Raw genomic sequence first — 27061 nt, 5'->3', positions numbered from 1 at the left:
GAAATAGCCACTGCTTACAAATTTATAGCAAGCCCACAGGCCTCAGCCTATGACAGAGACAGAGACAGGAGACAGGGATGGGGACAGGGCCTGAAGCCCTGCAATGCAAAACTTGCCAACCTTGTAGCCAACCAGGGAAATAATTTTTTAAAAGATCCATTTCTGTCAACCATGCTGAGCACATTGGCCCTGCAACCAGTGCCTCGCCTTCCAACAGGAGGATGCACCTGACAGGAACAGGGGCCACTCAGAGCCATGCCTCCTCAGACAGCTGCTGGTTGGACCCTAGCAATCTACTGATGACTCTGAGTTCTCCTACTAGACGGACACTCACTGGAAGGCAAGCTCTATTACTGGAAATGACCAGAAGATAAGGCTATAAGAGATGTGCTTAAATATTCACTGCTCTACCCAATTTTTAGATGAGGTTCTTACAAATCAGCGTTTCCTCACTGGGAAGTCTTACAGGGTGTGACAGTTCACCTTCAATTAATGGCATACACCTTGGAAGAATGCTGTCACAGGAATATACCCTTGGTACCCCCACACCCACTACCAACCGACCGGATTCTTTCCCTCATCCCTGCCTCCCCCCCATAAAATATTTTTTATCATCCTCAGACACGTTACAGAGAGGAAACCCAACTGGCCAATAAGCATATTAAAAGGTGTTCAGCATCATTAGTCATCATGAAAATGCACATTAAAACCACAGTGTGATTACAGAGCAAAAAAAAAATCAGAGCAATGGTCACTTCCAGGGTAGGTGAGGGTGGGATTAACAGGGAAGCAGCTTGTGGATGATGGTCCCGTTTTATAACTTGATAGGGGCTTGGGCTGCACAAGTGTCAGCATTTGTCAAAACTCAAACAAACAACACTTGAGGTCTATGCCCTTGACTGTAAATTAAGCCTCAAAAGAATAAAATAACTATAAATGCTGTACTGAGGTTAATGCTAGGTGTGCCAAAGTGTTTAAAGGCCTGTACTTGCTGCGTCTCCTCACATTCTGGTGTCTGTTTACCAAGTCAGGCCCTTCCAGGCAACCTTTAAAAAAATTGCAACTACCTCTCAAAAAGAAAAAGAAATAATGAGACGGATGGATGGATAGAAGGACAGTCATGATAAGGCAAGCATAATCAAATGCTAGGCAGCGTCCAGGTGATGGTGCTGAGGTGAACACTGTAAAATGTTCACAACTGTTGTGCAGGCTCAATTATGCATGGTAAAATGTTGAAAATTTTCATTAAAAAGGTAAAGCTAAAATACACACTCAAGTGAGACCAATACACACTCACCCAAGTGACTAGAATCAACAAGCTTGACCATGGCAGGCACAGATAAAATGGAAAACTACAGAAACTTAGACACTGCTGGAGGGAATGAAAGTATCTACCAAAGCTGACCCTGTGCCTGCCCTGTGACTCAGGGTCCTGCTGCTGGGCACACACACAAGGGCTTCTGTCCACCAAAACATGTGCAAGAATGTTCATGGTAGCACTATTCACAATAGTGTAAAACAACCCAAGTGTCCAAGAGTAGCCTAAATAACTGTTGGCATACTCATAATGACATGCTATGTAGCGGTAAGAATGAACTTCTAGTCTCAAAAATGTGAGTGAATCTCACAAATGTCACTGAGTGTAAGAAGCCAGACACCCTCCCCCCAGTAAAAAAAATACCTACTTTATGCTTCCATTTAAGTAAAATTCAAAAATGGGAAAAACTAATACATGGAAAAAAGCCAATACCATGATCACCTTTGAAGGAGAGCACTCACTTGGAGGGAAGGTTTCTGGGGTGAGGTTCCATCAGACTAGGGTCTGATGATCATTACGTGAGTGTTCTCAGGTTGTGAAAATTAATGGAATTATACTTTTAATAATTTAAACAATTTACTATATGTAAGTTGTACTTCAATTTAGAAGTTCATGTTACAAAAAAGAAAAAGATAGAGCCTTAAGCAATTTATAGCAACCTGGAATTTGGGGATATTTTTATTTGTTTGCTTTGGGGTTTTCTACCTATGCCAACTGCCTACTTAAACAATGGACATTAAATATAAAACTGTTATAGGATCATAAAGAGATGAAAGAGATTTCAGAGAACAACTAGTTTCATGTATCATTTTTCAGGTATTAGAAGCTTGGGATCGGAAAGGTTAAGTTAGAGACTTTGTCCAAGTCACCCAGCCAGTGAGGGGCAAGGCACCCTAGAACCTGTGAACCCAGCCCTTCGTCTTGTGGGCTCTCCATAGCATATCAAGCCCCAGCAACCTGTCTAGGACTTCAAAGGTCCATCCTTGCCATCAGCAAAACTTATCAGTGCTCACAATATGATGCTTCCCCTTAAGACATGGAAAGTTCATGACATAGTTGTTTTATACAGGACACAGTTGGTTCCCAGCCACAGAATCCAAACATTGTTGTAGACACACAACCACACACACACACACACACACACACACACACACACACACAAAATGGAGGGTAACAGCGTTCATCCGCTTATATAGCTTGAAAATTCAACAATGTACTGCCTTCGGGTAGCAATGGATCCAGGTACTCTCATAATATTATATAAGCTGCTTTCTTTCATGCTAATAGCTTTATTCTTAGACATGCCCCAATGCCCCAAGTATTAACAAAGACAATCATGGCAGCTCCAAGTTCATAATTCTACTAGCTTCACAACTTCAAGGGGTGAAAGAGCCTCTCCTTTCCAAATGGGCAGCAAAAGGTCCTGGCCGGGTCAGGGGGATAGTAGGGGGAATGAGGAACCTCATAAGACCAGCTTGGGTCACATGTCCATTCCTGGATGGCTGCTCAGGAAGAGTCAGGTCAAGCCTGGGTCATGCATCTACCCTTAGAGTTCAAGGGTAGCCAAACCATTCATTTTCTATGAATCCACTGCACTTTTGGTTTTCCCAAAGAAAAATTAAGGTGCTATTATCAGGATGAGAAGAATTAGAGACAATAAACAATAGATAGCTACCACTAAATGTCATCCTTGTCCCCTAACTCAAGCATTATAATGGAATGCTACCATGTCACTGGGAAGGAAGGTCACAAACTTTGAACCTGAGCTTCCTGCAGGCTCACATTCCCACACATGCCAGCTGACCACTCAGCAGTTAATCTCAACAGATCTCAGCCATTCCACTTGTGACTAAGTATTACTTGTAAATGAAATATGCTATCTGGTCCTAGCCAAAAACATCCGATGACAGAAGAGGGAGTCAAAGAAAAAATGTCCATTTGCCTATCGGCTTCATTACACGCCTTCCCAGCATGTCTGCAGAATCCCCCCAGGGCCCTCCCTGCGGCATGGAGATCCCCAGGCACGTGCTGGGTCCCTCTGGAGGTATCACTGAGAGTAGTGACTTGGCTCAGGACCATCCCTGCTCTGGCAGCCAGGCCTGAGGAAGCAGGAGTTGCCCAATGTTAGAATCACACAGGCTGTGTTCAGAAGGCTGGACAGATTTGTTTCAGAGGGAAAAAAATCACATCCTCTGTAGGAGGGAGATGCATATTTTATCGATGGTGTGAATTACTCCTGGCTGTTGTTTCCTAAATTTATTTGAAGAACTGAATTTATCCCTAAGTCTCCCAGGGACCCCTACTACTCACTCTAGACAAGCACTCAATGATCATATCTTCTGATTATTAAAGAAAGGAGAAAAAAAAAAAACCAAGGAGTTGCAGAGGTCCCAGGTTGCTCCATGGGTTGTCTTTTTAAAGTTCGATCTTTTCATGTCACTGACCATTTGTCACAAGGCTTTTCCAGATAGGTATAAAGTGAGATAAGCCATCCCAAAAGGAGAAGTATAATAGCACTTCTGTGTGATTCCTAGAGCGGTCAAGTTTATAGTGACAGAAAGCAGAATGGTGGTTTCTAGGGACTGGGGGCAGGGAATGGCAGCTATTGTTTAACAGGCACCAAGCGTCAGCGCTGCAAAGTGAAAACATTCCGCAGATAGATGGAGATGATGGTTGCACAGCAATATGAATGTACTTAATGTCACTGAACTATATACTTAAAAAAGATGAAAATGCTGCCCTGGCCAGTGTAGCTCAGTTGGTTGGAGCATTGTCCTATAGCCAAAAGGTTGTAGGTTTGATTCTCGTTTGGGGCACATGCCTAGGTTGTGGGTTTGAACCCTGTTCTAGATGTATATGGTCAGCTTCCCTCTCACATCCATGCTTCTCTCTACAAAAATCAATGAAAAAAAAAGTCCTCCAATGAGGAATAATGTTTTTAAGTTTAAAAAGATGAAAATAGTAGTTTTATGGCCTGGCTGGTATAGCTCAGTGGATTGAGCACGGGTCTATGAACCAAAGGGTTGTGGTTCAATTCCCAGTCAGGGCACGTGCCTGGGTAGGCCAGTTCCCAGCAGGGAACACATGAGAGGCAACTGTACATTGATATTTCTTTCCCCCTCTCTTTCTCTTCCCCTCTAAAGATAAATAAATAAATAAATAATCTTAAAAAATAATAATAAATGGACAAGGAAAATATTTTAGATAGGAAAACATACAAAAACAAGGTTTAAACAAAAATATCTAGCTATAAAAATGCTTTAAGAGGAAAATACAGATTAGAAGTAACTTAAAAGAAATAAAGAGGCCCTGGCTGGTGTAGCTCAGTGGATTGAGCGCGGGCCTGCGAACCAGACAATCGCGGTTCGATTCCCAGTCAGGGCACATGCCTGGGTTGCAGGCCGGTTCCCTGCAGGCCAGTTCCCAGCAGGGGACACACAAAAGGCAACCATACATTGATGTTTCTCTCCCTCTCTCCTTCCCTTCCCTTCTAAAGATAAATAAATAAAATCTTAAAAAAAAAAAAGAAAGAAATAAAGAGATCTTCCTAACTCATTTTAGTGAACTAATATACAGTGAACTAATATTTTTAAAGAAAACTTTTTGCCTATTCTGCTTGGTCAGTGAAGACATATGAGAATAAAAACAACCTTGAGCATTCTAATATTTGAAAAATAAGGAATCCTTAACTGAGTTTAAAAAAATAAAAAAGTCTAGCATATTGATGGAGCCAGGACCCAGCCTACCATGAGCTCTGTCCTGGGCAGCCCAGAACACAGGTGACCAAGGACCCAAAGGACCCCCAGCATCACTCCCACCTGCCATGGACAGACACCTGGCTGCAGGTCTTCACTCCTCCCCAACCTGCCATGTGGCCTTGCACCAGTTATTTTACTGCTGCAACTTGAGTGCTCTCATAGCTAGAGGAGGGCATGAGAAAAGACCTGTCTTCAGGGTGTGTCATAAAGATTAAGAAGACAACGTGCCCCAAGGGCCTGACACAGAGCCTGAAGTGAGTTGGGTGGGTGTTCCGCCAACATCAGCTGCTTCCCCTTCTCCATCTCCCATTCCTAAGATTTCAGCCAGTTTAGGGGGCAAATGGCTCTAACACCCAGGAAGTCATCTGCTCTGCCACCCTCGAGTTATCAAGTTATCGAGTGGGCACATAGGCAAAAATAAACACTGCAACAATATTTTTGGTAGGAAAGACAAGAAAAATCATTACAAAACTCTAAAGCAAAGAAAAACCTAAACACTCTAAATATCCATCAATACAAAATAAACTATGTTACATCCATACTATAAAATACCATAGAGCTTTTACAAATAACCAGGATGTATATGTGCTAACAAGAAAATATCTTTAAGATATACTATTGATTGAAAAAGAGAAACAAATAAATAATACACTGTGGTTATTTATTTAAAATAAGAACTAACACCACGAATCAGGATATGTTTCCATGGGGTGCTGGAAAGGATGTCAAAGGAGGCTTTAATCTAAGTCCTGATTAGATTCTCACCATTTTTTCATGACCACCCTTTCTAAAGAGCCTCTGAAGACGTGTTTACCAACCTTTTCCCATCGTGAAATTTTAAAACCACAGATCTACCGTGACCTTTGGAGAGCCACAAACCACTGAAAGACACAGCACATTTCTTCCGTCCCAAAACTAATTCCTTCTCCCCGTGTAGATGCATGTAGAGTCTAATTCATGTGTTACTTATATGATTAAAAAGTAATAATTTTAGCCCCGACCAGTGTGACTCAGTTGGTTGAGCATCATCCCACAAACCAAAAAGTCACCAATGAGATTCCCAGTCAGGCCCCAGGCCTAGGTTCCGGGTTCAGATCCTGGTCAGGGGAAGTGCAAGAGGCAGCCAATCGATGTTTCTCACACCGATGGTGTTCACATCAATGTTTCTCTCCCTCTCTTCCCCCTCTTTAAAAATAATAAAGTATTTTCGCAAAATTAAGCATTAAAAAATTATTTCCTCAATCTTCTTCCCCAAAGTATTTGTGGACGGGACTGCCAGTGAGGCTCGGCGCTGGTAAGGGAAAAGCAAACAGACTTCAGCTGCACTAACATGCTCCTGTTTATACTACACGGATTATTGATATAACTAGAAAATGGGCATCACAGCTGGAACTGCGAGCCTTGTCTCATATTGTTTGGGGTGTGTCTAGTGTCCCTCAGTGTTGTCTAACTCCCACTAGGATCAGTGACCCAATGACCCTGGATACCTTCTCAGAGGCCAGTGCAAGACTGTTCTGGTCTCTTGATTTTCTTCTCACACCCTGGCTGAACCTTCTCCTTTGCAGTTGGTTTCTCCCTCACCCCCTCTGAGGTGCCTGCGGACCCCATCCCTGGACCTCTTGTCTGCCCCCCCAATTTTCTAGGTGATCTTATCCAGTATGGCAGATTGAGGACCATCTATACCAGAATGGCTTCAAAATCATAACTTCAGCCCTGGCTGGTGTAGCTCAGTGAATTGAGTGCTGGACTGTGAACCAGAGCATAGAGGTTCGATTCCCAGTCAGGGTGCATGCTTGGGTTGCAGGCCAGTTCCCAGCAGGGGACACATGAGAGGCAATCATACATTGATATTTCTCTCCCTCTCTCCTTCCCTTCTCCTCTAAAAATAAATAAATAAAATCTTTAAAAAACATCAAAACTTCACCCAGACTTCTCCCCTGAACTCAGCAATCATCTCTCTACATGCCTACTCAATATCATCACTTGAACACATACAAGAATCTCAAATACAACATGTCTAAAACAAACTTCATATTTTCTCAAAACCCACATCTTCTCATCCCTACTTTTTTATTTAATACCAGCTCCTCCTTTCCAGCTGCTTAATCCAAAAATGTTGGAACCATCTTTAAGTTCTCTCAAACCTTACACATCCAGTGCATCATGAAATCCCATTGATTTTATCTTTAAAAAACATGCAAAATTCAACTGCTTCAACCATGTCAACATCTATTACCTTGGACAATGCCACCATCATCTTTCACTGATATTGTTACGACAGTCTTTTTATTCATCTCCTTCCTTCCATTTGTGCTCCCTGCTCCACCTGCATCCTGCACATCCATTCTTAACAGAGCAACAGAGTGATCCTCGTCAACGTTAAGCCAGGTCACGTCAATCATATGCTCAATGGTCCTCCAATGGCCCTGCCTGATGCTCAGGGTCAGGTCCTCAGGCCCTGGGCCCCTCCTACCCCTCACTCCAGTCACCTTTCTGCCTCCATCTGTGATACTCCCCTCCCCACACTTGCTCTGCTCTAGCCACACTGACCTTTTTGCTGCTCCTGAACACAGGTATGCTCAGACCCCAGAGCCCTTTCCCTTGCTCTTGCTCTCCTCCCTGCCTTCTGGCTGGAATGCCCTTTTACCAGAAATCCACACACTTGCCCCATCATAGTTTCCGAGGCTTTGCTTACATGTCCTCTCCTAATATGACATCCCATTTAATATTACAAATCTTCTAAATCATTGCACAGTTTATTTGGTTCTTTTTACTGTCTGTCCCCTCCAACTTGAAGTTAAACCCTGTGAGGGCAGGGATGTCCTCTGCTTTGTTTACTACTATACCTCCAGCTTTGCGGGTGGTAGATTACATACTGTAGGGCTTCATTCGATGAACGACTCCTTATCTTGTAATGTGATAAAAGGTTCCAATGAAGGAGGTGTCTTTCGACCTTAGATCCTGCACCCAGCTGTCCTGTCATCTCTGAGAAGGTCACTAAGTTTTAAATACCACCCCCACCATCACATACACACAATGCTGCCACAGGTCCCTGAGCAACTCCAAGGCTAGTGGGCACTTTCTGTGGTTGTTAGCAAATACCACTTGTATCAGATGCTTTTCAAGCTCAGCAATTTGCCAAAGGGCCCACCAAAAGCAAGAGCCCCATCCCTCAACTGCCAGACACCCATTTTTCCCTCCATGGCTTCATCAGAGCCTTGAAGAACCTAGGATCCATCAAGCTCCAAGTTCCATTCATGAAAATTCTAAAACTTCCTTCATCCCTTAATCAGAATCTTTTCCTCTTCTGATCTGGAAGAGACCCAGGGGTGTTAAAATAGAACATCTTGACTGAATTTCCTCTGGGCAAGCTTTCCTTGGGCTTACTCACTCCAACACAGCCGTCCCTCCAGCCAGACCCAGCCGGAGCCAGACTTTTCAGTGTCGTGGTCCAATGCAGAGCTCCGGCAGTGAACCTGAACCCGATTCCAAGCTGCACTGTTTGTTCGGAGCTGGCTCTATGCCTGTCACCAACAATGACAACAGTTCCTTAAATCAGACCCCTCTGGTAGCAAATGAAGAATACACCGATTTAGCAGGAAATCGGCTCTCCTTGAAGCTTCTCTGAAGTTTGTTGAGAAAAGAGGAATCTATAGTAATTAAGTAACAGGAAAGACCACCTGAAATTTCAATAGGACTCAAAAATTATAAGATGTTAAGAAAATGTATCTCCAAAATGAACAAGATCCAACTGCATAAGGACTCAGTTCCCATCTCCCTAAATCAGTGCTGCCACATGGTTCTTTTCTGCTGCAAAGTCCCTGCAAAGGAGGGGAAAGCAGGGGAGAGTGCTGGTTCCAAGCAGAGGGCCCCAAAGTACCTCAGGCTGGCTGTGTGTCCTGAGCAAGTTTCTTAACTTCTCTGAGACTTACGTTTCTTTCTTTTTTTTTTTTTAAAGATTTTATTTATTTATCTTTGGAGGAGAAGGGAAGGAGAGAGGGAGAGAAATATCAATGTATGGTTGCCTCTCAAGTGTCCTCTGCTGGGAACTGGCTTGCAACCCAGGCATGTACCCTGACTGGAAATTGAACCGTGACTCTCTGGTTCACAGGCCCACGCTCAATCCACTGAGCTACTCCAGCCAGGTAACCTTAAGTTTCTTTGAGAAATGAAATCCACCTTGCCAGGCTGTTGAGAAGATTAATAAGAAATCCTATGTGAAAGCCCCCTATAATTATTACAGGCTAAATAAACAAAGTGATCATGTATATTCAATACCACTTATGTTCAGAACTGTCTGAGGGGCACCATGAGCAAGCACAGTGGGGAGAAATAAAGGACAGACATCGTCCTCGCCTTCACGAAGCTTACACTTCAGCCCTGATCATTGTGGCTCATTGGGTTGAGTGTCATCCCACAAACCAAAGGGTCATTCAATTCCTGGTCAAGGCACATGCCTGGACTGCTAGTTCAGGGCAAGTATCAGAGGCAACCGATCAATGTTTTTCTCTCCCTCTTTCTCCATCCCTTCTTCTCCCTTATATGTAAATAAAGGTTTTTTTTGTTTTTTTTTTAAGAAACAGCTTAAACTTCAGCTGGGAAAATATGCACAGAACTGCAGAAGATTTCATATTTGCAGAGCAACATACCAAGAAAAGCACACAGTTTTACCTGCTGCTTTTCCATCTCTACCTTCTCCCAGTGTCCCTAGGGTCTGCTTGTTTGGATTCTAATATCTGCCTAAGCATCCATCAATCTCACTACTTCCTGGACTTCAAGAGGCTCAAATATGTCGTCAGTAAACCAAGTCTTCAAAGCCAAGCCGGATGAAATGGCAGGGCTGCCGCAGTCCACATTCTCCCTGCTCCTATCCAGCTGTGGCTGACTTCACCTCATCACTGAGGCAAGGCTGCCAACAGCCTTCCTCATCCCCACCCTTCCCAAGGATGCCCTGTGCAATGTCCCATTACCTTGTTCACCTCCAGTAGGACGTTGTACAGAATACTACCTACTGTGTCCTCAGGCCAGCAGAAGAAAGAGGAAAGGAGAAGACAGGGAAAGAGAATTTAAGCACGGCCATTAGCAAAAGGAGAAAAGAGGAAGCAGAGGAAAAAACAGAAAGCGAGAAAATCAAAGGGAAATGAGAAACATAAATAACTATCATTTGACATTTAACTTCCACCTTACAAAGAGCTTAAATTCCCATTCTGTGGTCTGCACCAACATTCTGCAGGGCTAAAGAAGGCAGAGAATTCTATACTCATTGTGGAAATGAGCAAACTGAGGCCTAACGAAACCTCTCAAGGTGGAGCAGGAGCTAGGACTGTGAACTTGTCTCCTGATTTCACAGCCGGGGCTTTTTCCACTGCCAGTAACCATGCAACTTTGACTAAGACTAAAGAGCAGTGGGAGGCAGAACTAGAGACACCTAAAGAAGTGGAGTGTACTATTCTCAAGAGCCAAAGTTTGGAAACCACTCGTATGTCCATCAGCCAATGATTGGATAGCAAATGTGGAGTGTCCATACAATGAAAAGTATTCAACCGTAACGAGGAATGAGGCCCTGACACATGCCACAGCAGGGATGCACCGTGAAAACAGCGTGCTAAGGGAGAGAAACCAGGCACAAAAGGTCACATATTGTTTGACTCCATTTGTATGAAATGCTTAGAATAGGCAAATCCATAGAAACAGAAGACAGATTAGTGGTTGGCAGGGGCTAGCGGGAGAGTGAGGAATAGGGAGCGACTGCCTAGGGACACGGGGTTTCTCTTTGGGGTGATGAAAAGTTCTGCAACTGAAGAGCAGTGAAGGTTGTACAACACTGTAAATTCACTAAACATCCCTGAATTCTACAGTTTTAAAAATGTTTAATATTGTGAGTTTTATGTTATATGAGTTTTACCACAAAGTTTTTAAAAGTGGGGGTGGAAGAGATGGAGAGAAAATGGGACTCAGTAGGAGGAATGGCAATTAGCCAGAGGTCCTTAGGCTAGTCTTAAGTTTCCCCAAGTCAGACCAGTGGGCTCTGCTGCTCCTCTTACACTGAAGAAGTAGTGAGACCTTCACTGGTGGGGCTGCAGATACAGAAACACCACCAGCAGCCTGAAAAGGAAAAGAAGGTACAGACCAGAGCAGAAGGAACCTTCCTGTGTGAGGCTAGCATCCCTATAGAAAGACCAGTCAATCCCACTGGGAAATGCTCAGCATTTACTCATCTGTCCTTTGCACTGACGGAATCACTCATTCACCAACTATGAACCCAGCTCTGGGCCAGCCACTGTTCTTGATGTGAGGGATGCTGCAGCGATCAGATCCCTGGCCTCACTGAGTCGACCTCACCCCCTGGAGGGTAACAATGTTCAGAGTCACTGGCTGGAATGGCCCACTTTAATATAACCTGGGGCTCAATCCACCAAGTGTAAATAAAAACTAATAAATGAACATTACTCTCTGATGTTTAGCACATTTTAATCACATTTGGTGTCAGGGTAGAGATTAGTGAGCTATGTGGGACACAGTCTGTAGAAACAATAGCAAGTCGCCCCGCAGGGAGAGCTCTGAGCAGAGACCTGAATGCAGAAAACCAGCTATTTTCATGAAAAATTCTGGATTTCGACACAGAGTAAGGAATTTGACTTCGGGCCATTGTTTCAGATGGAATTCATCCAGAAGACACGTTTAATGCTTGTAGGGGCCTTCGCCTACATTCAGTCCTGGGGAGTCTGCAGGAGACATGGCAGACACTTACCCTGCCCTTGTGGGGCTCGTGTTCTAGGGAAGGAGACACACAATATGGAGCATGCTTGCTCACTAGGAATATGGTTAAGGAAGAAAACAGGGAAAGAAAGCACAGTGTCCCTGTTTTTTTCAAGGTTTCAATTGGGCAAAGAACTATTTAATGAAGTCTGCTGCCCAAATCCAAGTTGATGGCCCTGTGTGAGTCAGTTCAGGATGAAGTATCACTGGGAGTCAGGGGGTGGGGGTGGGGGAACAGGGTTAAACAACAGAAATCTATTTCCTCACAGTCCTGGAGGCTGGAGGTCCAAGATCAAGGTGTCAGCAGGGTTGGTTTCTTCTGAGGCCTCTCCCTGGACTGTGGTTGGCTGCCTCCCTGTTTTTATGTGGTCTCCTCTTTGTGTATGTCCTAATCTCTTCTTATGAGGGTAGTACTATAACCTCATTTTAACTTAATTGCCTTTTGAAGGACCATCCCTCCAAATACAGTCACATTCTGAGGTACCTCAGTACCTCAGTACCTCAGGGTTAAGGTCTCAGTGTGGGAATTTTGGAGAGAGACACAACTCAGCCCAGCACAGCGCCCCAGTGTGCCCATTACCCCACCTGCCTCCTAGGTCCCTCAGTGCATACAGAGCATGTCTTCCTGGTCACTCTACCTGGTTCTCCATGGAACTCTGAACAAGGGGACTCAGGGGTCTCATCCAGTCAGGCTCATTCTCACCTGCACCCCCAGCACCTAAACAGAGCTGGTACCTCAGCCACAAGGAAGGACAAGGACGTGACGAAGCTAAGTGAGCTGTCACTACAAATGGGTGAAGCTTATTTGGGCCAAGAATGTCAATGACTTCTTTAATCATCCAAGCAGGGGAGGAGAAGGTGGCCTGAGAAGCAAGTTCAAAGACTCCAGCCGGGAAAGGACCTCTACAGCATAGGACTGAGTGGCTGGGACAGTGGGGGGGGGGGGACAGTGGGATAGCTAGGCCACAAGCACCAGCCTCACCCCCACTTCTCACACAGCCTCTCATATAGGCCTTGCACTTGTTGTCAACTTGTCCCCAAATTCTAAAGCATGCCCACATGGCCTGTTACCTTGAAAATACTTCCAGTCAACCTAAGAGGCAAAAGAATGATTGTCACACTCCTTTTGGACAGATAAAGAAACTGAAAGTCAAAGATTTAAAATGTATTTTAACAAGGTCAGAGAACTAAGAGGTGTGTGGGGTAGGAGGTCCTGCAGTTCTATCCCAGGGCTCCTTATGGCTGTCCATGAAGTCTTCAGCTACACCCTGTCCCTGCAGCAGACCCACTGAGAAGCAGGATGGGGAGGGAGCACCTGTCCATGCGACACCTGATCATCTTTGACCTTGAGTATCCTGTCCTGTGGCCCAAAGGGCCTTGTTACCTAGGACCCAGTGGCCTGATTTTGATGGTGGCTCTCTGAGCTGACCTGGCTACACCTCTTCACACCTTGGGCTTCCGTAATCCCAAATTTTACCTCATGGTAAGGCCATTCGCGATCTTTGGAGAAAAGCTGGTTAAGCCATAAGTTGAAATCAGAGCAAGATGTGCCTAATTCTCTAAGGCAAGCTCTCTCTTTATGCTCTTTAATTCAGCCATTCATCCAGCCAGCTATCAAGTCTGTATTGAGCCAGACCTCAGAGATGCCAGCCGGGGCATTTACAGAGATTTATGAAGCAGGTTTCCTGCCCTGGAGGAACTCAGAGGCCTGTCCTATAAACAAGTCATTGTGGTCCAATGTGGTTTGTGCCATCTCAGTGTAGGACCTTATGGAAGCCAGAGGCAGTCTAGGGAGAGATCAAAGGCCATGCTTGGCCTGGGTCTGGATGTGGATTATCATTCCCTACACAGGCATGAGGAGGAAGGGACTCCAGGGCAGCGGCTGTGCAAGGCACAAGGGTGTAAGAGTGTGGGCCAGGAGAGGACAGGTGAGGAGGCTGTGAGGGAGGCCAGGCGCAGTTGGTGCAGACCCCTGTTGGCCCCAACAAGGAGCGCCTTGACCATCAGGGCAATAGGGAGCCGGGAAAGATGACTCTACAAGGCCCCTGTGGGTGGCCATGTGAGCTTAGGGTGAGAGTGGAGACACCAGCCCTAAGCTTGGGGTTCCTGGCTCGTTGGAAATACAAGAAATATCCATAAGGATCAGGTTAATGGAAAATTTGTCCATTCCCAGGGCCGTGTCCAGCACCTTCAAACTGCTTCCCTCTGGCCCTCTCACTAGTGGTACAGGCTGCCCCCGCCTCCCACCCCCCCCCCAACAGCTGCTGCTCTTCCTTCCCCCATAAACCAAGAGAAAACCAAATATGGGGGACTGTGAGTATCAATCATGCCAGCTGTATGTCTGTATTGTACCCCTTTCCAACTTGCCTGGGTCTCACATTAGTCCTCATTTGCAAGAGATTTGCAGCTCCAGCTGAATATATATGGTCTTGCTGATTTGCCGTGAAGCATAATTTACACTTTCTACTGCTTCTTGGGGAAACCATTTCCCTAAGACAAATAGTAAAGCAGAGCAGCCACCAAGAGGAACAAGGCACCCCAACCACTGCCTGGCAAGTGACTAGGAAATGCACCAGAATGGCACTCACGTTGGGTACCCTCTGGAGCAATGCTGATAGGCAGAGAGGAATGTGAGCCTCTAGTGTCGCATGATACTGGCTTTTCAAACTCTATCCCATGGAGTCCTGGGGCTTCCAGGAGGAATCCCTGGAGTCACTCCGAAAAGGGCTGGGAGTGATCAAGGGCCCAGCCCACCAACCATAAGAGGCATGTGCAGCCTGAGAGCCCCTCTTGTGTCCAGGCAGACCAAGAGTGGCACCAGCAACCAGAGGGTCTGGGAGCAGGCTCAGACTCTCCTGACTACCTCTCCTGCTCCAGCATAGCTATCTTCTTGAGCCCAGGGCCTAGTCAGGAGCAGAGGACTCAGACAATAGCTGGCTTTACTGTCCCCCTGGAGTGCCTGGTAATGCCTTCACCAACCCCCCTCAAACATTCCCCCCAATGGCACGGCTCCGTACCTGCCAAATATGCTGGGAGGGCTGCACGGAGGAGGAAGAAGCCTGGCTACACTTTCGTCCAGGCTGCTTTCTCCTGGGTGAGCCAGAGGAAGGCCATCTGAAATCCTGAAGCTGATCAGGATCTCTGTGGGACACCCACCACAGGGCTCCTTCAAGCCTCATGAGCTTCTCCTGAACACCCTCAACCCCCAGTGCACTATCTCTCAGTTCCCAAATTCCTAACTAGCCTGCATTAGTCATCTGGCCAGAGCAGAATCCAGACCCCTTAGGAAGATTCACACCACAGTAGGATATCAGATCATAGGGCCAGGGCAGATGGGAGCAGAGCACAGCGGAGTTTCTGACTACTGGACTTTGGTACCCTCCTACCTCCAAAGAACCTACGATGGTGCTCAGAAATTCAGAAGCTGGCTGGGTAGAAGTACAAAACACGTCAACTTGAAGATATCCACAGGTCCCATGATCCCTAATGAGAGGCAGGCGCTGACCAGCCCTCTGAGCAGTAACCTGCCAACAGGCAGAGAGATATCTCCAGATGCAATCTTCTGCACAAAAATCTGTTTATCTGTCACATGCTCTGAGATAAGGTTCCCCTTAATTAGCAACTGCAGTTAAGATGCTCATCTTGGTCACACCCAGGGAGGGCCTGGATGAGAGGAGTTCAGATGGTTCGACAAAAGAATTTCTGCTTTAAGTTTCTGGTCTAAAATCACTGTGACAAAGCTGAAGACCCATGCACAGAAGGGCCGTGACTTCCTTGAGCATACACATCTTCAGTGATGACACTAAACTTGACAGAAAGGGACTTGGAAGAAGATGGAAAATGAGTTGAAGTGATGAGAGCTGGAAAGACAAGGTCACTGACAGAAATGGAGACCAAGAGGCCCAGAGTGACTCTCCAGGAAGCAGAAGGATCTGTAACCCCACAGCCGCTGGCCCAGACTGGGCCCCGCCAACACGGTCTCATTTACTTAAAGGAGACAACTCCACCTCTCAGTTATCCTCTGAAGTGGGCCTTATTGTCCCCATTTGAAAGATATGGAAAGTGAGGTCCATGGTCAGATATGCAATGTGCTCAATGACTCCTACAGCCAGCACGCAAACCCAGGTGTGACTGGCTCTGAACAGCATTCCTGAACACCACCAGCCTGACCTGCAAACTGAGAACACTCCCACTCCAGGGTTGCAGCCGTGACCCGGTAATCACAGAGTCCCAAGGCCGGTCTGTTTCCTCAATGCCTGTTTTGTGTTCCAACAGGAAATAATAATGGCCTACTGCTCTGGATACACAAAGTGGCAATCCTACTTCATGTGGTCTAGGTTATTTGCTCCCACAGTGAGCATGCCGTGCTCTGAGTAGTGCACACCCTCTTCCCCAGGCTGTCTTATTACCCATAGACTGTCTGTGTAAGATGCCTGGGTGGGGAACAGGAATTCCGTAATTTTTTTGTTATTTTCCCCCTTGTGAAACCAAATAACTACCATGGGTAGCAAACCCAGAATCTTGTATCATGAGCACCACAGATGAAATGACTGAACTGGAGTCCCTCATTTTTTTTTAACTGAATGCCTCCCCCTGGCTGTGCACTACAGGCTGAGTCTACAAAGATCAGAGACCCAGTCCCTGATCTTGAAAAATCAACAATGCAATGAGGGCAACAGATGATTCCAGTACAGCGGGGTGAGTGCAAAGGGGACCAGAAGGCTGCCGGGAGCTGTGTCAGCAGTCTTCCCAGGAGATGAACAGCAAAGCCAAGACACGAGAACAAGTTAATCTAGCTAAAAAGGAAAAGAGAAGACAGACCATGGCAAAAAGATGAGTAACCCAGTTTAAAATGGGCAAAAAATCCAAAGAGACAATTCTCTAAAAAAGATATACAGCCCACTGACAAAGACGTGAAAAGATGCTCAATACGATAGGTCGTCTCTGAAGGGCACACCCAAACAGCAGTGAGATAACACTTCACGTCCACTAGCATGGCTATAATTAAAAAGACAGACCATAACAAGTGTTGGTAAGGACACAGAGAAATTGGAACCCTCATACACTGCTGGTGAGACTGTAAAATGATGCAGCCACTTTGGAAAGCAGTCTGGCAGTTTCTCAAATTGTTAAACATAGAGTCACCATATGACCTAGCAATTCTACTCCTAAGTATACATCTAAATGAAATGAGAATCTACATCAACACCAACACTTGTACAAAATGTTCCAAGGAGTAAGACTCATAATAGTAAAAAATGATAAACAACCCAAATACCCACCAACTGATGAATGGATAAATAAAATGTGGTATATCCATATAATGCAATATTGTTCAGCCATAAAAAGGAGTAAGTACTGAAACATGCTACCACATGGATGAATGTTAAAAATCTCATACTAACAGAAAGAAGCCAGATACACAAGGCTACAAATTGTAGGAGTCCATTCACATGAAATGTCCAAAATAGGCAATCTATAGAGACAGTCAATTAGTGATTGCCTGCAGTTGGGGGGGAAATGGAGTAAGGAGCAATGAAAATGTTCTAAAAACAATCATTTTGTATCAGTTGCACAACTCTATGAATACGCTAAAAAAGCACTGATTTGCACACCCTTGACAGTATATGCATTATATCTCAATAGAGCTGTTAAATAAAAAGAAAAGGGAGTGAGAGTAAAAGAGCAGATGGGGGAAGAAGGCTAATTCAGGGAGAAGAAGCCACACATGCACGTGAAGAAATGGCTAAAATAGCAGCTGGGGATGTAGGTGGATGCCTGGTGGTCAAGGGCCTCGTTACCAAATCACACGGTAAAGGGATGAAAACTCCCAAAAGGTCTTCGACAGGAGCATTTTGAGATCCAGCTGGCTAGAAAAAAGCACTGTGGTGTCCCTATGGAGAATGGACATCACTACAGGATAACAGGGACGGCCCCTGCCGTTAGCGACCAGGTCAGTCATCCAAGCAAGAGAGGAGATCAGTTCCAGATCAGGGCAGGTCCGAGGGGTCCCTAAGGGTCTGCGCAGAAGCCTGCTTTGTGGGGCTAACAGTATTTCCAGTGTCCAGCTCTAAAAGCATTAGAGCAACATTTCCATATACCTGGAGGTTTTGCTGTTTTCTCCTCTTCACCTTTTTCACTCATCCCCCAGCCCCTCCCCCCTCTGGCAACCATGAGTTTATTCTCTATGAGTTTGTTTCTGTTTTGTTTCACTTGTTCTTTTGGGGTTTTGTTTTGTTTTAGATTTCGCATATAACTGAAAACAAGTCATGGGTATAATGTACAGCATGGGGAAAAAGTCCATATTATTGTAATAACTTGTACAAAGACAGATGACTACTGAACTTATTGCAGTAATCACATCATAAGAAATATAAATGTCGAATCATTATGTTGTATACCTGAAAAAATAATATTGTCTGTCAACTATACTTTAATAAAAGTAAATAAATAAACAAAATAAATCAAGAGATTTTCCAGCCAGCTCCATGAAACGAGACGTTCCTTCTCTCTAGGACGAGGCAAAGAGGAAAAGAAATGTTGAAGCCCTTTCGCAGCCTCACCTCTCTCAACAGCCTTCTTTCCTCATTACAAGAGCCTCTTCTGGGACCATCCAGGCAGCCAGAGAACCATCAGGCCCAGGTAAGAAGCAATTAAGACTAATTAGCCTGGCCTGGGCAGCAGTTCCAAATAAACCACAATTGGCCCACTCTACCTGCTTTAACGAATATAATCTGTGTCCTGAAAACCCCCCAAAAGTGCTCTACGGCCTTTCTACTCCAAGTGTGGGTCCAACACCAGCAGCAGCTCCTGGGAGCTTGTTAGAAATGTGGACTCTCCGGCCAACCCCAGACCTCCTGAACTTGAATCCACATGTAATAAGATGTTCAGGTGATGTGTGTCCTAGATCAGAAGACAGTCTTGTACCATGACCTCAACAGGCTCATGGAAAGAGGTTTCTCCCACCCTAGAAGCACCCCAGTTAATTGGCAGCTCTCGGTATTCAATATGGCATGACCCCCAGAACATATGGGATGTATACTCCATTGACAAAGTAGACACAAGGTGCCCGCTACCCTCACCGGAGCCCTAAACAACTTGCAAAGATTCTATAACTTGCCCAGCATTTCACAGGCAGCAGGGCTGAGGTAGGATTTGAACCCAGAGCTGCCACTCTTGCCCTGCACTCTGCAGCCCCCATGGGGAGAGGTTCTGCCCTGCCCTTGAATATGCTCTGATCAGTGCACACTGGGATTACCTTTAGGGACTCACCTTCTAGCCTACCAACCAAACCACATGAGGCATCCAGCACCCCCTTGGAAGTGATGTGGAGGCCAGGTTCCCACCGCATGTTCTTCTTAACACCTTCGGTATATAGCAAGTCCATCTGGCTCTCTCTATGCCATCACGTCCACACTGCAGTCAAGCCCTAGGGCTTGCCACGCTCATGCCACTCACCACTGGGTCCCCAGCCTTTCTTCCTCCATAGCCTGGTCCCGGTCCCAGGAAAGCATTCCTGAGCCCCTCCTCCAACCTTCATCAAGGGACCACTCCAGGCAAATAGGAATACAGGATGCCATTCTCGCAGACCTGCCTTTTTACCACCTCCATATCTCTGTCCTCACATTACATAGACTCAAAGAGAAGTCTAATTCCAAAGCCTGTACTCTCTCCATGACCCTGCATAGCCTCATATAACCTGCTTAAAAAAAGAAAAAGACAAAACAAACTAAATCCAATCTAAGTTCAAGACTGCAAACTTAACAACTCCTCGGGGCACTCAAACTGTGCCTCCAGACCAGCAGCCTGAGCATTGCATGGGACCAGTCAGTAACGCAAGTCTCAGGTCTCACCCAGACCTCCTGGGTCAGGATCTGCATTTTAACAAGAGCTCCCTGTGATGTGCCTGAGAAGCGCCAGGGGCAATGCCCTGCGTTAATGTTGTTTGGGTACATACTATGTGCCCACACCAGAAGACAGGCCCCAGGTATTCGAAACCTTCTTTAGAGTTAGCAGACTAGATTTTGTGTTGTCTTTGGTTAACAAAAACGCAACACTGTTTTATTTTTCACTGAAGCACAACAAAGGCTTGGAGCTATTTATCGATAAAACACTTGCTCAGTGAGAACAGCAGACTCAAAGTTCCTGTTTCTGTTTCTAAATTATTTTACGATTCAAAGACAATGATGCTCTTCCAGGAGCCACTGCCAAAATAAAGATCCTTTGTCCTGACTAAATTAGGACAAGGACTCATTTGTGTAAAATTTTTAAAGTATCATCTCTACAGAGTTTTTATAACTTAGTTTTCTGTTAACTAATCCTGGAGCCGTCAGTGTATCTGACAAGCAAATCAGAAGGAATTAAGGGATCTGAGAAAAAACAATGAACGCTAAATGTCTGGGAGGACTTTGATTCCAACAAAACAAGCATGAAACTTAAGTCTTTTAAGGGAGGTCACCTGCCAGAGTCACCCTGGAAGGCACAGCACATCCCCAAGGGCTCCCCCAAGAGCTGCTTAACCTCAGCTCCATGTCTTGGTTGTATCCACTGAGCCCTTCAGGGAGCAGGGCACACAGTACCTACTGTGTTCAAATATAAATACTTGTTTTTGTGGAATCAAAGGTTGTGACAGATGTATTTATCATGAAGAAAAAGTCTGGGGACAGGCCAAGTACAGGCCAACTACCTGCCAGTGTGCCCAGCAGAATGTAGACTCCAGGACAGCTTGGTGAGGGGAGAGCTGACCTGAGGGAACCATGAGCTCATCCTGGCTCTCAGGAGCTGAGGGCGCCTGCTGAGGGCACCTGCTGAGGCTGGCACTGTGGCTTTAAGTCTTTGTGACAGCAGAAGTTTGTCAAACATGCAGGATCTCAGGCCTCATTCTAGTCAGAATCTGCACCCAACGAGATCCATCAAATTAACTTTGAGAAGCCTTTCTCTAGAACGCAGGTGGAGAACACAAGGCCTGTGGGCCGCATCGAGCCCTCCACCTTGTTTTATCTGGCCTGGCACCTTGTTTCTACTTGGTGGTGGACCTGAGCTCCTTGACCCTAGTTTAGGAGTAGTTATACAGTCCTAAAATTTATACAGTCCTAAGATTACATTTGGCCCTTTGAAGGCAACAGCAAGGCTGATGTGGCCCCCGGTGACAATGAGTTTGACACCCCTGTTCTAGAAGCACTGAGCAGTGACCTGCAATTGTGTACGTACACAGAACCATTCCGGTAAACCGCTGGGACTGAAAGGAGCAGAACTGGGGCATCGCTGGTGCCAGTGCACACATGGTGGTCAGCAGAGCTGTCCACAGGGATTCGGCTTGCTCCTTTTCTCCTTCTGGGCACACCAGGGTTGCATTTCCCCACCCATTTAAAGTGAGGTGTAGCTGCACTTCAGCCAGTAAAATATAAGCACAAATGTCATGTGTGACTTCCGGGAAGAAGCTTTAAAAGCCAGATGCTGTTTTAACACAATCAACCAGCAAGATCCCAGATGGTGGCTGCTCCATTATCCTGGAACCCAGAAGGTCTTAGATCCCTAAACCAACTTGCAGCAGGCTTGCAGCATGAGGACGAAGCAAAACTATAGTGTTTTAACCACTGAGATTAGGGATTTGTCATGACAGCAAATCCTAACCCACCCTGACTGATACAGTGCATAAGTGCACAATGCTGCTGTTTTCAGAACATTTCTGTTATTTCCCACTGAGAACTACTCAAACATAACATTACTTGAGGATAGGACCTTTTAAACCCTAAACAGCATTATTTAACTAAAGTAGTCTCTTCACTCTTCAGACTTCACTCCCACGGTCATCTTATTTTCTCCTTTCCCCAGATTTCTTCACATATTTGCTTTTATCTTATTGTACCGCATGCTTTTTGGTAAGCTGCTTTAACTTCTTTTTGCAACACAGTGATAGACACAGTGACAGTCACATTACAGACACACCAGACTTGGCTCCAAATGAACTGTGGCTGTTTCCAAAAAATCATATCCACCCCTCGAAAGACAAAGATTTGCTGTTACTGAAGATATTCAAAAGAACGTGGCCCCGGGCCAGCAAGAATTTCTTCAACCTGTTCTTTCCACAAAAGGATACTTACAGAATGCATGGTACACACAGTCCCTGCTTTTAAAAGGCAATTCATTCCTGGACACACCATCTTTTTTTGCCTTGTCATGGGTTAAGTCTAACTATGCTAACTCTTTACAATCCCTTAGCATCATTAACCAAAAGTTTTGGGGGAGTTTTTCAGTTCAGCTTCATTATAGTGACTGAGCCCCTTCCGTCTGCCTAGCCGGGTGCTGAGCACAGGTGAACCTCATTTTAGCCACTTTGCATTCTGGGAAAAGGCTGCAGTGGGCATCCTGCTGCTCACAGCTCATCTGATGCCTCCTGAGTCCAAACTTCTGGAAGTAGAATGTATGTTGTTGAGGTTTTTAAGGTATACTTCCAAATTACCCTTGAGGGAGTATATGACAATTTTCCTATACCCTTGCCAATATTCTTTTTTTTTCTTGGACAGGTTTCATTAAAGGTCTGTTTTTTAAAAATTTGCAATTCTCTGATTATTAGTGAAACTGAATATGCTGATGACTTTGTATATCTTTTATTATAAAGTGTCTATCCAAATTCTTTGCCCATTCCTATACTGATGTGGTCCTTTGTTTTTGTTTTTAAAATAACTTGTAAAAGCATTTTCTGCATTAAAGATACTGACTTTTCCTTCAATTTTTATTGCTTTTTATGTCACTTTTTTAAGAAGGAGATCTTGGGTGGCACAGTGAATGATTTACAAATGAGAAAAATCCAATAGGAAAGACTGTATCATCACAACTGATCTTCGAGAGGTGCAGCCCCTTTCTGACCACCCCCTCCATCCATCAGCAAGTCCTTTTGACTGGACATGCAAATCCATTTCAAATTCATCCGCTTCTCACTATCTCACATCCACCAGCACGTTCCAAGCTTCCTGACTGGTCTCCTGGCTTCCCTTCCTCTTCAAGTCACTTTTCCACACTTCGATCGAACCACAGGCTTTTGCTTCACTTAGAAAACTATCTACCAACCACTATGAAAAAGGGTCATTATGTAATGTAATAGAGGTGCCAAATATTGCTGCAATGGCAATCATTTACAATATATAAGTGCATCAAATTAACATGTTAACTTTATCCAAGTGAATATATATATGACAAATATATTCAATTAAAAGAGCCATTAGTGGCTTGAATCATGTTTGGGAGTATTTACACCCCTGAAAATCGCAAAAGCTACAAACTGGGACTTCCCTCTCTCCACCCTCAGCCCTTCACCCCCCGGGCCTGGTTGGTCGACATCTACCAGCACACCAGTGGGGGTGGAGAAGCCTTCATGTCAGAGAACACTTACTTGTCCTCCCAAAAATGGCTCACAAGGAGAGGAGAGAGCTCCAGATGGAGGTGTCTCCTGCAGACAGGAGACTGTCTTCGACAATTACATGGGCAGACAAGAGGAACACACACAGGGGCAGGGCAGTTCAGCAGATGCCCAATGACATTGAGGAGCATCTGGGCCCTTGGGATGATGTTTTTAGTGAAGTACCCTGGAACATAAATGCAAACCTGGGGAAAGGGCAAAAAAATACCAAGTTATTTGACAGGATATTTCTTCCCTCATGCAGAGTAAGGACTCAAAATATAAATTAAATTCTTATAGAAAAAGTTACGTATGTTGGGGGGTAGAGGGAGACTATCCAACTTAACTCCCTCCCTCTCTGTCCCATCCCAAATGCTGTTGCCCTTTTTAACTACTCTCTAACCATTTCAGAATATTCGGTTCTCTCAAGTATATCAAATATACTCCCCTCCTCAGGGTTATTTGCATCTGTAGTGCCTTCTGCCTGAAATTATTTCTCCCCAGACATGCACACGGCTGGCGCCAGTGCCCTGCTCAGGTCTCTGCTCCAATACCACCATCTCCTCAGAGACGCCTTCTCCACATCGCCCCACTCCTCCCGCTCTATCACAGCACCCTGTTTTGTTGGTCCCATACTGCCTGGAAATTATTTTGTTTTATGTGTTCTTGTTAGTTTAGCACCTCCCCAACTAAAAGGTAAGCTTCTTTTCTGCATCTTTCATGGCTGCACCTCCAGCCCATCATAGACACTCAATTAGGGACTGCTGAATGATGAAAAATCAACTTTCGAACAGGGAATGGCAAACTGCACACAGCCCATAAGCTAGGAATGGCTTTGACATCTTTAAATGGTTGAAAACAAGCAAAAGAAGAGCAGTAGTTCATGGCACATGAAAATTAATACAAATATCAGTGTCTATAAATAAAGTTTTATTGGAACACAACCACTCCCGTTAATTTGGGGCTCATCCGTGGCTGCTTTCGACTCCCAGGGCAGAGCTGAGGAGCCATGACAGGGACCATATGCCCACTCTCGGCTTCTCACTGCCTCTGGCACACTGTAAGTCACAGTGACGTGGCTATAACTCAGTCTTGCCTCTTGGCTCACAAAGTCTGAAGTGTTTCCTGGCCTTTTACAGAAACAGTTTGCCAACACAAGTTAAGGAGAAGGCTTTGTCCTAACCAATGTGGCTCGGTGGGTTGGGCATCATCTCTCAAAGCAAAAGGTCGCTAGTTCGATGTCCAGTCAGGGAGCGTATGAAAGGCAACTGGTTGATGTTTCTCTCCCTCTTCCTACCTCCTTTCCCCTCTCTCTAAAAGTCAATAAATAAAATCTTTAAAAAGGAGAAGGCTTTGAAAAATGTTTCTGAGGGAGGACAGACGAGGCTTGCTAACCTAATGAACAGGCGACAAAGGGAAGAGGGAGGAGGGGCAGTGTCCTGTGGTGTGGTGGACAGACATGGGCAGTGGTGACATTCACTCCAGGGTGGAGGGCGGGGGTAGAAGGCAGTGAAGACAGGAGAGAGGCTGAGCTGCGTTTGGGCCTGTGAAATCTGAGTGCCCAGGGACCAAGACTGGACCCCAGCTCAAGAAGTGAGGCCAAGACAGTGGACCAGACAGTTTACCTTAAAAAAAAAAAGCCTCTATCTGATGGTAGACAGGGAACACAAGTGGGTGAGTCCTCTTATGTGTCCCTGCCCTGCAGAAGCCTCACACAGTTCATACACCTGTCACAATAAACCTCCACAGTGTCACCCTATGCTCTAGTCCACCAAAGGGCAGGTAAGACCCACCTGCTGGCCGCCATCCCTACTTCTCTCCACAGAGACACACACAGCCCCAGGAGCCCTGCCATCACAGGGAGAGATACTAATACATCCTATTAGAAAGCTTGTCATGTGCCACCTTGATGTTGTGAGTAATAAGAGAGCAACTGGGAGAACAGTGTCCCCTGGAGTGGACTGATAAAGACCCCACCAGCTCACATGGACACGAGAACAGGGCTTCCTGGCTTACCAAACATTTTCTCTCCCCAGTACCCATGCACATAAAGTCAATCGGGCCATCAGATAAAAGCTGGGCTTTTTCAGGCTGAGCAGAGTACAAGGAGGTCAGCATCTCATTCATGTTTCTAGGTAGTAATGGAGGGCAGGGATTCATGTGGCAGGGAACAGATGTCAGAGATTCCTGCCGACTTGTTGCTAAGGGAACTTTTGTGCAGATGCCCCACCCATACAATCTGTAAGTCCAGCCCACTGCTTTGAAGTCCTGGGGCGAGGCCACCTGACCAGACCAGTACACAGCAGCAAAGAGGGAAAGGCTCCCTCAGAGCAGAGACGGGCTGGAGGGTGGGCCAAAAGTAGATTTGCAAAAGGCAGGAGCTACAAATGAGGGCCACAGCACCCCAAATCAAAGGGCAGGATGACTTAGAGAAGTCACTGAAAGCAGCATCTTGGTCTTTTAGGTCACAATTACATGCTCCACAAGCCACCAGCCCTAACCACACCTTTTGTGAACAAAGCTGATGACCGCCTTAAAAGTGATGGGCATGAGGGACAATGCCACACCCATTTGAGGAAATCTGTACATTACAGAAAGAAAGGCCCTGTATTAAAATCAATTTGTGTAACATAGCAAGCATCTACCAGATGTCTGGTAGCTCAGATACACTGTGTCTATTAATAACCAGCACCAATAGCTCTGACCTGAAAATACAGGACTGGTATGCAATGAGCCAGTGGACTGACCCAGACTTTTGGGACAGGAAAATCTAGTTGCAAATTCAGCTGCACCATTTATTGTGTGGCCTTTATAAAGCAATCCCTGGCATCTTGAAATTTTTTTAAAAAATCCTCCTAGGATGGCAATGAGAATTTCCTAGCAGACAGCCAAGTCTCCTGCCTTTTACCCCACTCTGGAGGCTTTGCCTTCTGACTGGCCTGGCACTGCTTCCCCTGTAAGATCGTCTGTCCTGGGTGTGTCCCCCTCCACTTCTGAGGGAGCTAGTCTGCAAAATGGCCCTCCCTGGTCTCCCTGCATCCACACCTGTGTGCGCCTCTCCACAACACTGAAACTGGACGGGTCCTGTGACTCACTTTACCAATAGAATGTGCCAGAAGTGACGTGCCAGGCTGGAGCCTAAGCCTCAAGAAAGCCTGACAGCCCTGGCCAGTGTAGCTCAGTTGGTTGGAGCATCACCTCGTAAACCAAAAGGCTGGGGGTTCGATTCCTGGTCAGCGCACATCCCTGGGGTTTGGGTCCGATTCCCTGTTAGGACATGGATAGGAGGCAACCAATGTCTCTCTTTCACATCAGTGTTTCTCTCTCTCTCTCTCTCGAATCAATAAACATAAAAAAAAAAAAGGCCTGACAATTTGGACTTTCATGTTCTTGGAAGCCAACTACCATGTAAAAACTTCAAGCCCCCTGCTGAAGAGAAGGTGGCGTGGAAAGGCCCTGGAGGCTGAGGACCACGGGGAGGGAAAGGCCACATGAAGGATACCCAGGCACCATATTGGAGGGGCCAGCCCAGTCGTGAGCCTCCAGAACTCCAGCTCCAGGTGCCACCTGCCTACAAATGCATGGGAGACGCCAAGAGAGACCAGCAGAACCACCCAACTGAATCCTGTCAGCCCGCAGAAATGTACAATAACAAATGCTTGTTTTGAGACCCTAAGTTTTGGGGTGGCTTGTTACATAGCAATAGATAAAACATCATTCCTTAATTATCTATAACACAGCCCCTCCCCCAGCTCCACATCTCTCTCCCACAGCCACACCTTAGAAACTCCTATAGCATAACCACAGGAACCCAAAATGGGAGAACAG

At 45.7% G+C, this 27061-nt stretch overlaps 1 protein-coding gene across 3 annotated transcripts in view; it reads right to left on the bottom strand.

The window, feature by feature from the left end:
* Positions 1-27061, bottom strand: part of GAS7 (growth arrest specific 7) — a 208885-nt gene that overhangs the window by 177304 nt on the left and 4520 nt on the right. The window contains exon 1 of one of the 3 annotated variants that reach the window (XM_037155064.2): positions 10047-10065. The exons of the other annotated variants lie outside the window; for them this stretch is intronic. The gene's annotated coding sequence lies outside the window, so the exon portion shown is untranslated. Of the gene's footprint in view, positions 1-10046; positions 10066-27061 lie in introns of those variants that run through there. 3 annotated transcript variants of the gene reach the window in all.

This window comes from Artibeus jamaicensis, unplaced genomic scaffold, assembly GCF_021234435.1.
Source record: "Artibeus jamaicensis isolate MK-2021 breed Jamaican fruit bat unplaced genomic scaffold, CSHL_Jam_final contig_781, whole genome shotgun sequence".
Lineage (NCBI taxonomy): Eukaryota > Metazoa > Chordata > Mammalia > Chiroptera > Phyllostomidae > Artibeus > Artibeus jamaicensis.
This window is presented reverse-complemented; position numbering and strand designations above follow the sequence as displayed.